The following is a 7,303-nucleotide window of genomic DNA, read 5'->3' as shown; positions in this document are numbered from 1 at the left end:
GAACTTGTTAGAATTCTCGCCAAACATTTGGTTATTTTGAGTGTCAGACACTTCTTGATCTGCTATATAACTAATGATCTCCTATGCGTTCTCATAATTTGCACAATTCATAAGCTGCCTTATATTTTTGTTTTCTTGATTAAAAATTGAATTTCCTTACATTGATCACTTATTTTGCTGCTATGTAATTTTGATTCAAGTTGCAACTTCATGTGTAATCTAACCCAAGTAATTTTTGTCGACTTGTTCTTTGTTTTTCCTTTTGCTGTCAATTTCATTAGGTATGATTATTCACAATGATACCCTATATTTAAAATTAATAAATAAGATGAGGTGCTGCAAATGGAATTTTCAACTAACAGAATCCTATATTGGTTTCTCTGTTCAGTTTTTAAATTTTCACATGTGGGAGATTAAAACTTATTTTCTCTCTATATTTTTTCAGGTCATGTGCATCTTAAGTGCCAACAATTTAGCTGTTATTTAAGTTATTAGGTTTGGGTTTTGATTTGACATCGTTGAGTTATTTGAATAGTAAATGGTTGCAGGGCAGAATGTTAAAAGATGAAATGGATACATCTTGGCTAGATGATTCTAATCTCTCATCTTGCATCTCACAAACCAAACGAGATTGTTTATTTTCATCCAGGTGAAGAAATATTTCAGTGATTATAGGCAGTATTGTGAATTGAATATCATTTCCTCTTATTATTCTAAATGTTTGATAGCTGAAGTGTCTAGTTATTCCTGTGGTTCAACATCCTATTCTGTGTAATTGTTGCAAGTGTCTAGTTATTCCTGTGGTTCAACATCCTATGTGTAATTGTTGCCTTCTGATATTTTAAGTTAAAATCAAAGGCACAAAAATATATTGGTTTAATCTTCTACATTTTCTTGTGATCCCTGTTTGTTAGAGCTTATCCCGACTCTTTAACTACTAAAAATTGTTTGAGAAAGATGAGTATGCATACTTGTGAAAATTTGAAAACTTAATGTTGCTCTATAAGTCTAAATCTAATTTTCTTTGAATAATATAATCATGGGCAAATCTATTTTTATTTGTATAATATAATCATACATATTATTTGTATAATATAATCATACATATTGGGGAGCCTTGGTGCAATGATAAAGTTGCTACCGTGTGACTTGGTGGTCACGGGTTCGAGTTGTGGAAACAACCTTTTACAATGCAGGATAAAGTTGCATACAATAGATTCTTCCCTGGAATCTTGCATTACTGGGAGCTTTGTGCACTGGGTTGCCCTTTTATAATCATACATATTAAACGAATGATATGGTAGATTAGAGGGAGGTAGTGAATTGTGTGTGGGCAGATTGATTAGTGAATTAAGCATATTGGGAATAATACATAATAAGATTATAAAGCAGCAGATAAACATACAAATACACTGTACTAGTTAAAGAAGTACTAAAATTTTAATTAGAGGATTTATTGAGGTTCCTCAAATTGAGTCAATCTGCTACTTAGGTATCTCTTTGCTAGTATTTAACCTAGCTAATTTCATTAGTATTCTAGAATACAAGCTAGCAGTATAATTGCACTTAAATTTTCTATTGAAGATCATTGCTCGCTATCCAGTTTTACCTTCCTAGAAGGTATATGTAATGCCACAGCTTTATCTAAATTCTAGACAGTTATATTACTCATTAACAACTAGAAAATTAGCTCACTAAAGTCTTCTTCATTGAAGAGTCTACGCCCATAGAGCTTGGCCGTCAAGCTATGAAATATTCACTTAATAATTATTGTATGAGAAATAATAGGGTTATTAGTGTGTTGGATTTAATCCCTCAATAAACTTCTTGTTTAGGGTTTATCATGAGTCCTAATATACTCATGTAAATTGTAGCGGTAATTAAGGTTTAAAATATCGAGCCGTGTCGAGGTTTCGGTCCCGGATCGGAACAATACAGTTTTGGTATTGTATCGTACCGTGCCGTATAGTTTCGGTATTTTTAAAATATAAAATATATTAACTAAAATAAAATTTTAATCTAAATATTTAAAAATAAAAAATAAAATATTTTTTTAAAAATAATAAGATAATTTTATGAATTTTAATAAAGCTTATTTAAATTATCCCCAACTATAATTAGAAATTGATTATTAAAATCTTAATTAAACCTAAGTTAAAAAAAAATAAAACCAAAATCTGTGACTGGCCACGCGCCCGACGGTCGTGCACAACCCGTGCGCGGAGGCGTCGCCGGGTCCGCGCGACGCCTCCGTGGCGTCGTTGAGGTGTTGCCACGCGACCCCTCCGGAGGTGTTGCTGAGGTCGGGTGACGCTTCCGAAGGCGGTTTTTTTTTAAAATTATTCTCTTGGTTGTGTTAGGGAGACATCATTTTTTTTTATCCTTTCTCTTACTCCTTCTGTTGATTTCTCTGACTCAAGTATGCAATAGTGGAAAGGAGGTTGCAAATCTTATACCATGATGGATGCGTGTGTGGGGTGCTCTTCTTGCTCTAGATGTGATCTAGGATGCAACAATAGAGGTTGCCATCTTCTCCACGACATTGGCTTTTGGGATGCAGTTGCTCCATGAGTTGATTACCCTTCCAAATGTGATAAGTTTTAATGGTGACATTTGTGGACTCTTGTCAACATTGACAACTTCTCATCTCTTAGCCGAAGACGTCAATGTTGGTGCAATCGACTTCTGGTTAAGGTTGACTAAGCTTGATTGATCAAACTCGAGTTGTTTTGAGTTAAGTTTCGATGTTTGATCTGTTGAGTTGTTTCGAGTTAAGTTTCATGTTTCCAGGAAGTGTCCATTGTTCTGTATTATAAGCCCCTTGGATCTTCCCAAGTTTAGCTCCCATATATGACATATTCCCATACGGATTAAAAGTAGTTGGTCTTTCAGTTGCTGGAGCATATTGGGAGGCCTCATCATAGAATCTTCTGGTGGATTATATGCTGCTGATGATGTTGTGGATGCTAGAACCCTCTGAATTTGTGGCCTCCATCTGGACTAGGTAATCCGTTGGTAGGTCTAGCTCAAGGTGAGCCAGTTGAATCTCCTCATCCTGTTGGAAATTAGTATCAACAGAAAAATAAGAATCGGATGAATCATACCCACCACCTTCCGTGGAGAATGGGTTGACCCATTCTTCTATATCTGTATCATAAATGGGATCATCACCGTTGAGAAAAGCCATTGTTTCTTCTGTTTCATCTTCACTGATCCAACCATAACAAAGTTGCCTTGGCTTTATAACAGAATCGGCTTCTTCATCTTCATCACCCCAACTTGGCTTTATTGCTGGAACATAATCAATATATTCCGGAGGATTATATTTGACCATATAATCGTATTTACCACTTGGGGGTCCCAAAGTATCCCAAATATCCTTTCTTTGAGATTGGCCTTCCTGATGATTGATAGCCAACATATGCTCCTTACTAATCCACTTCATTAATAACTGATCATACTCATCTGGTTCAGAAAAGGGGATTGCTTCTTCTGGTTGTTCCGGTGGGCATAGATTTTGCATTAATGTAGTCCACTCTGATGTTCCAACGGATGTCTTACTCGTAGAAGCTTGGTTTGCCACAGATGTGGATCCAAATCCACGAGTTCCTCTTCGTGTGTCAGGCAAGTTTGGAACCTGCATCAGTGGTGGTACAACAATCTTTGTAAAAATTATTTGAGCAATTGCTTCGCCCCTTTTAAAAGAAACAGGTTCAAATGTTAGATTAAAGACTAAAATTTTAATTTCCCCTCGATAATCACTATCAATGACTCCTGCCCCAATATGGATACCCTTCTTCCAGGCAACGCCGGATCTTGGGGCAATCCTCCCATAATATCCTTCAGGGATAGCCATAGCCAGTCCTGTGCCTAACAGATCCCTATCACCTGCATTAATTTCAACATTAGCAATAATATGGAGATCATATCCTGCAGCTCCTTCAGTCGCCCTTGTTGGTATAACTGAGTTTGGACTTAATCTTTTAAACTCTACTATAGGTAGAGCTTCTTCAATTGTCAGGACTGCTAAGATTTCTTGCTCAGGTGAGTGAATTTCTTCATCATGTTCATTGACTTGATGTGGTTGTTGCTCAGGGACTGCTGTGTATCCTTCAAACTGTAAAGATACACTCCCATCCATAAGAGATCGGGACTAAACTCTTGTTGGGCCCATTGGATTTCTTCTGATAGTCGGTCTCAAGATCCATCTTTGATTTTGTAATTCTTCAGTGGAAAATCGGTTTCCAGGTAGGGCAATTACTCCTCTGCTGGCCAATTAATCTGCAACATGCTGAACATTATATGAAAAATTTGTGAAATTAGTATTTGCCAGCCTACCCAACATCATACGAGTAATTAATAGATTATTGGTGCCTCCCTGCCAATCATTATACCCATGAGTTTGTATTGATAATTCAAGGTGATTAGAAAAATCATCAATACTTATCATAAGATCAGGTATAACATAAGTCATTTGAGTTCCACGAGAAAGATCCATCTCCATTGTTGCTATAATAGCACGGTCTCCTCGCCATCTGGTATCTCGCAGGACAACCAAGGCCATAGTTCTTGCATCTCGTCTGTGGAGAGTATAAACTCTTACCATTAAGAGGCCCACATGAATGTGGTGAAAACCTGCCTCACGAAGAGCTCTATGGCTCTGTGTAGTAACAAGTGGAAGATCCACTTGTCCATCCTCCACACATAATATATCTTCTTCCGAGTAGTGTTGATATACTCGGTGCTGAGTTGGTCTGTACCCTGCAGAATAGAGAATTTCTACTGGTACCATTGTTGCCCTTCTAGATCTGGAAATTTCAAGCTGAGCTTCCGGATCTAATTGACTCTCAATCGTCCTTCTAAAACGCCTTTGACTTGGAATTATTCTTCTCTGCAAATTATATATTCTTCGTTGATTCTGCCTGTAATCTCTGATTTGGTCTTCAGCTGCTGGGACTTGTGTTGTGGTAGTAGAAACTGCTGGTGGTCGAGAAGTCATTTTAACTTCTTGCTTCTCTGCCTCTAAGATGTCAGAAGGATTTTTATAAATCAGGATAGAGCCTTTCTTCTTTGGAATAATAGCTTCTCCTCCCAAATTTAAGCCAGAAAGCCTCTTTGTTAGTTGCTCAATTGTTGTTTCAAGCTCTTTTGAAGGAGTTTCTTGAGGCTGCTGCTGCTGCTTCTTTAGGTGACTTACTTGATGCTGCAAATTTTGTATCAACTCTCCTTGTGGCACCCAACGGCTAGTTTCCTTCCATCAAACGCAACACAGAATCAACATATCGAATAATTTATGTAAAAAGAAAGAAGCACAGTCATTTAAAGACTCGCACAACATGAACACAAAGATCTAGAAGAATGAATTAACACTAACCATCTCCTTTGAGAGAGGCCCCAGAGAGCCCGCATCGCCGATTCGAAGGATCGGGATCTGCCATCGCCAAATCGATCTCCAAAACCTTTGGCTTCTCTGAAACACTCTCGACGCCGCACGCCTCCAGAAACCTCAATCCAACCCTCGAACGCAATCCTCGAGTTGAATTGGCCACGGCAAATTTCACAATTTTCAATAATCTCCCAAATCATTTTAAAATGTAAATAATACCATTCTTTCAAGTAATAAAAATTATCAAAATAAAATTATATTTAAATTTTTAAACATGAATAATAAAAACCAAATCTTTTATAGAAAACAAAATAATTATAGAAACTTTAATTAATTTATTTTTTAATCGCCTTATTTTTAAAATATCATAGAACATAAAGTATTATATAAAAAATTTAAATTTAAACATGTCAAAAATATTTATGATATAAAAAATAATACTTTGACACAATATTTTATTAAATTTTAATTAAGAATCAAAGTAAAATTAGCCCGATAAATTCACCAAAACTCTTATCAAATATCATAATTAGTTAAATATTAATTTTTATAGTATGAGTATGTTTTAACAATATATTATAATTAAAATTTGTGTATTACATCTCTTATATTAATTTTATGATGTAAAGGTGTAGTTAATATCTTTAATGCTTATTACGGTTGTTTATGGTCCTTTTCTAGGATTTATACATCAATATTTCTATTTTTTAGCATTTAATTAAGTTGTAATTAAAATATGTGATTGAAACATATCATATAATTTTAAAAATAGCATTAGAAATTCTAAATAATCATAAGATATTTTTCCTTTTTATTGATAATCAATTCACTTTTGGTTAAATTTAATTTTGTATAAACTAGGGAGGAATTAGGGTATTTTAGGAATAAGAGTCTTAAGGATAATTTATTTTAAAATAAAACTTGAGAGACAAAAGTTAAAAATAATAAGGATTTTGTAGGGAAAATTTCTAAAAAAATTAAAAACAAACAAATGAATTTTATTTTCTATAATGACATAAATAATTATAATAACAAATCTAATAACATTAAATTTTATTTATTTTGAGAACAAATTATATATATATATATATATATATATATATATATATATATATATATATATATATATATATATATATTGTAGCACAAGGAAAAAAATAGAAGTGAATTAAGGTCTTACCTTTAGTTTGCTCAAGATTACTAATGGAGTATAACAGTAGTATTTTTTTTTTAGTAATTCAAGTATCTACTCTTATGATCTGATTAATCTTGAGGTTATCCAATTCAGCCCCATAGAAGTTTTTCACCAACCACTAGGGTAAATCAAGAAGTATAGATAGGTCATGGCAGACGATCTAATATCATAAGTTTGTCAAACTTTCTACGTCTAATATGTCCTAAGTGGATCAAATCATCTTTGTCTAGGGAATCCATTCCATCTCTTACCATTACAGTATAACCCCGGGGTCGAGTATAAAAGAGAAAAAGTAGTATGATTATATCACACATATGTAGGATCACGATGGGATCGATTGAGGGGGATGAATATCGATTGTGTATTTTATTTTTGTTTCGTCGTTCGTTCTTTCTAAAAAGTTAGTTGCAGTAGATAATAATAACTTAAACAAGAGCAAGAGAGAAAAGGACATCGATTTACTTGGTTTCTAATCCCCCTCGCACTCCCCCTCTCCGATGTTAGTACATCTAAGGTCTATGTTTGAAAGGCGTCTATTCACTAATGTTCTCCTTTCCGAATGTCTTCTAAGGTGGAGAAGCCTTCTTACAAGTTTAATTAAGTACAAACACAAATATAACATAAAGCACATATACATAATTAATAATAAACAAGTATTTTTTCAAGTCAATTTGGAAGTCCTGAGTGTAGTACACCCCTCTTAGAGCCTCCCCGATCGTAGA

At 34.5% G+C, this 7,303-nt stretch overlaps 1 pseudogene; it reads right to left on the bottom strand.

Annotated features, from left to right (window-relative positions):
- Window positions 1–2,938: 2,938 nt before the first annotated feature.
- LOC141826366 (uncharacterized) lies at window positions 2,939–4,606 on the bottom strand (annotated as a pseudogene).
- Window positions 4,607–7,303: the final 2,697 nt, after the last annotated feature.

Source organism: Curcuma longa, chromosome 4 (genome assembly GCF_044706935.1).
Source record: "Curcuma longa cultivar G26 ecotype Majalengka, Jawa Barat chromosome 4, ITB_CL_G26_1.1, whole genome shotgun sequence".
In the NCBI taxonomy this organism is placed as follows: domain Eukaryota; kingdom Viridiplantae; phylum Streptophyta; class Magnoliopsida; order Zingiberales; family Zingiberaceae; genus Curcuma; species Curcuma longa.
The sequence above is the reverse complement of the archived record's forward strand: the minus strand, read 5'-3'. Positions and strand labels throughout refer to the sequence as shown.